This window comes from Cibotium barometz, chromosome 20 (assembly GCF_041138505.1).
Source record: "Cibotium barometz isolate CiBa-2024 chromosome 20, ASM4113850v1, whole genome shotgun sequence".
Classification (NCBI taxonomy): domain Eukaryota; kingdom Viridiplantae; phylum Streptophyta; class Polypodiopsida; order Cyatheales; family Cibotiaceae; genus Cibotium; species Cibotium barometz.
In genome coordinates this window covers 4,121,363-4,126,164 of record NC_141065.1, presented here as the reverse complement: position 1 = coordinate 4,126,164, position 4,802 = coordinate 4,121,363, and positions in this window count along the sequence as shown.

The following is a 4,802-nucleotide window of genomic DNA, read 5'->3' as shown; positions in this document are numbered from 1 at the left end:
GGCTAACTAAGCCCCAAGAGAGGCTATAATCATCTCCTGAACCTGGAATCAGTCCAAGAGGGCTCTGAGCTGCAAGTCAAATCTCGTGAAGTCTGTCGTCTGTAGATAGGTGGGGGAGTGAGTAGAACTATGAGGTGGGGTCCGTGTGATGAGGATGAGCCTGTGAGGATATGAGGATATGGGTTGGCTGTGAGGGGTAGAGGGTCGCGGTCGACTAAGAGAGGAATAAAGGGGGGGAGACGGTCTGTGAGGGAGTGAAGGAATGGGTGGGGAGGAGAGAGGCATGTGTAGAGTAAGGAGTCGGGTATGGAAAAGAATTTTCATTGGCTTTGAACATTATTTCTTTGAGAATAACTCAAACTACTTAGAGAATTAAGAGGAAAATATAAAAGACTATAACACCTTTAACACATAATGCATAATATTGGGCTAGGTAACTTTCACTTGCATACTCACATGAAGCAAAATGATAAGCAATTATCTATTTCTCCATTTTTCATGATGTCACAATTTGTATAACATGTGATAATTATGAGGTTACTTTGAAATTATATAAAAGAAAGGAATATACCTTGTAATCATATAGGTCATATAGGTATGCGCACGCGTTAAATTGGTATTGAATTAAGAATGAAAACTCAAAGCATACATGCATTTCATTTTTCATGCCAATATTATTTATATTTACAAACATGCCTTACGTTCTTTTTTTTCAAGAATAAGGATTCTCTAAGACTCACAAAATGTAATGAAATAGGTTTGGGTGGCATGGGGAATGAGGCCTAGGCACTTGGGCTTAGGGACATTTACATGTGTACTTTTAGGGGACCCTATATGAGGTATAGGGCTCATTGTACCCTTTTTTATCATTATACTTTCATGAATACTCTTACTCTTTGGAGCTCTAATCTTCCATGGTGGACTTCTCCCTCTTGAGAAGCTATGTGTGTACTCCATTATGAGGAGTGCAATAGGTGTTACTCCCTATGATAAGTGGAACATGTGTGTACTCCATGATGCTAATGAGTGCAATCCTTAAGTTTCCTTCATTGCGCAAAATCAATGCAAAATAAATTCTTTATATCAAGTGCGCACTTAGCATTTTGAAGTGACCTTAGAACTTTGAAACACCTATGGCTTAAATTTTAAGCATTATCTGCACATTGTAGCTTAAGTAGATTCTCACAAGTTGTCATTTCTTTAAAGACTAGGAAAGGTTTTACATTCGTAAAAGGTTGGAGAAAAGGCACGATGTTATTTTTTAATACATCATTTTAAATGTTCGTGGGAAACAAGTGATTCGAACATGTAAATTATGGCCTTGATCAAATTCGTAAAAGTAAACAAGATAGGGAACCCTACATTCTAAGTGTGAAAACATGGCAAGACCATGTACTCTTGCCAAGCATGTGAAAGGTGGGAACAAAAGAACACATACACTTGCACAATCATCAAGTTGTTATATTATGATAATGAGAGTGATGGTAGGGTGATCAAAAAATATAAAGATAGATGCCATTGATTTTCCATTGAGGTGACGGTTTTTCATAAACATGGTGTTATTCATATATGCATGAACATTGGCTCAAGAAATAAAACTCTTTACAAGATAAATAGATTTAATTATAAGAAGAAGAAAAAAATAAACTCAAGAACATGATGTTCTGAAAACACGGTGGTATCCACATATGCACAAACATTGACTCAAGACTTGAGTCTCTTTGCAAGACAAATAGATTTAATCCTTATAAAAGGAAAAAAAACCAAGATAAAAGAGATGGCGATTTCAAAGCCTTGAAGCTAATCATTTACAAAGCCTTGGAAGCTTGACCATTTACAAAGTAATCAACGTTTTAAGCTTTATAGCCAACAAATTAATGCTTATGTTTCCAAATTAATAACTCTACAAATCCTTTCTTTCCAAGATTTAATGACTAGGTGAATGGTTCTATTCAGCTAGCATGGTGGTGCTTTGCTCTATTTCCAAGGTTATACCATTATAAAAAATCTAGTGATTTTTTAACACACATAGCTTAACAAATAGAATTATAATAAGTCCTAAAGTAGTTTTGAATAAAAATGTATTATGTAATATGAGATGATGGATAAGACATGATAAGTTCACTTTAATTTTGGACATAGCCAAGATTTCCATGTATAGAATTTATTTTCTCGTAACACAAAGGACACAATCCCCTTGTAGGAGAATTTAGTCAATGGTTCTCGCTCTTTCTTGTCTAGTATTTTCATTTCTTGTGTGTGTGTATATGTGTGTGTGAGACATAGAGAGAAAGAGAGAGAAAAATAAATTAACATCTATAGCCAAAATGACCTATGAGAGACTAAACTTACAAACATCATTAAGGTCTAAATCCAACTATCCAATCCAACAAATAAAAACTTTCCACCACAAAAGAAAAGACCTAGTGATCTAATCGTCTATAGATCTAAAATGCCATGCATGAGAGAGAGAGAGAGAGAGAGAGAGAGAGAGAGAGAGAGAGAGAGAGAGAGAGAGAGAGAGAGAGAGAGAGAGAGAGGGAGGGTGGGAGGAGGGGGCGATGCTCAACTTGACAGAGAGAGAGAGAGAGAGAGGGGGGGGGAGATGCTCAACTTGCACGTGAGAGAGAAAAAAGAGATATTTCAAGAGTTATGTGCCTCTTGATTGATTTCTTCTAGGTGTGTGAGAGAGGGAGTGTGTCACCTCTTGATTGATTACTTCCACATGTGAGAGAGGGACCATTTGCTGGAGTAAAGTGCCACACTCATCAGTGATGCACTAAAAAATCATTATGGAGAAAAGAAGTAACCAAATAGAAGTTGTGCTTTGGAATTTGACAATAATTACACCCATCCTAGCCTAGGTTGAAATGTGGAGAGTAGCAAATCCTGTGATAAATTTTAGCTGCATCATCCATTTTAGCCTAAAATGGGGGTAGAAAATCCTCTTATGAATTCATTTTTTACATTATCTTATTAAAAAGAGCCACTTTTATGGCTTTTTAAATACTTTTATAAAGAATGAGTTTCTTTTTAAGTGTGTTATTTCAAACAAATTCATACTAGGAAAATATTTACAACATAAGTTATAAGTTGAAAAATATATTTAAATGCTAATTAAGAAACCAACAAAATCTTCCATAGTCATAAGTTAGGCATTTTTTTGTAAAAAGTTCTAATTTACATTGAGAATACCTTAGATTATATTGAGGCCATTGGCACATGCCTCTATCAACTAAATGTAGACTTTTCTATTATACATGTAAATGTATTAAAATGAGTCCAGTGGCATATACCTACTAAACTAAAACACACTTTTCTATACATCTCTCCTTAAAAATAAGACTCTTAAAACATTTTTATGTTATCTCTAGTAATTGTTTTAAAAATTTAAGTATATGAATTATGTCCAAAATAATTATCGTAGATAGATGTATGAGCATTTTTAGTAGTTACATGGATTTTTGAGTTGATTTGCCTTTCACATGTGGCTCAATTATAAGAATTGTGTTATAAATCAGTTTAGCAATGTTGGTGAATCCATTCCATATACTGATAATGGTATGCTAAGCTAGAAGGGCTAGATGCTACAAGTGGTACATTGCTGAATGCATTCCGTAATAACAATGGTCTACTAGGCTATAAGGGCTAGGCACAATGCAAAGCGGTGCAAGCTATGGATGATGGCATGGGGGTAAAGTGTGAGACCCAAGGTGGTGACACATCATAGTGGTACATAGAAGGTAGAGGTGGGGTTTATGGGTGTAGCTGAAGGTAGCTTAAGGTTATATGAAGATGTACCCTCTTAGCTAAGGAGCGGTATTTAAAATGAAGATTTTGAGAAAAATCTTCAAAAATATGCTTACATAACGGGGATTTAGATGGCATTATAAAAAAACCGTAAGTTTATAAAGAAAAAGGGGTCATTTTATTAAGTCAAAATTCAAAGAAAATGGTATTTTTAAATACCCTTTGAACGCATGTTATATATAGGTCTTCCTAAAAGTACACCCCCTAGGGTTACACCTTTCTCCCAAGATGGAGAAAGATGCACAAATATGTGCTACCACATGTGTTCTCAAGTGATAGCTTTCTCGACATTTGAAGGAATAAAAGATCATAGAAGATGTTCTTAGAAGTGGAAAAACCCACCCCCAACCATCCTCCAAAAATATATTCTCGACATTTGGAGGAATAAAAGATCATAGAAGATGTTCTTAGAAGTGGAAAAACCCACCCCCAACCATCCTCCAAAAATATACTCTTTTTTTCTCTCTCTTCTCGTCCCTTGAAGTGCTTAACATGCTCGAAGAAATCATTTAACCATGCCCCAAGAAATAGTTTAATATAGTTCCCTCAAGCAAATACATGTGGATGCCTAATTTTATTGTTGCTTTTCACCAACTTCCATGCTCTCCCATGCTCCGTTCTCAGAGCACGGAATCTCCACATATACAAGGGACTAGTAGAAGGGAAGGAGGTTAGTAGACAAGAGAGATCCTCCATCTTGGTTGTATCCCTATCTCTGTTTGAGTGGTTGGTACCTAATAATGCTTATCTAGCTTATCTAGCTTGTCCTAACCACATTTGGCCTTGTGGTTCTTGCATATGATGCAACATGGCTAGATCCAGTGCGGAAGAGATATTGTTTGACAATCAGTTTATAGAAATTTTGGGTCTTATTAATGTGTATATCCTAGAGGATATGGTAGTCAATGTTTTTTGCATCCTCATACTTAGTAGGCATCCAAGAGATCTATCCTATGCCTCTCATAGTCTTTTGGAGTTTATCTTTCTACTAT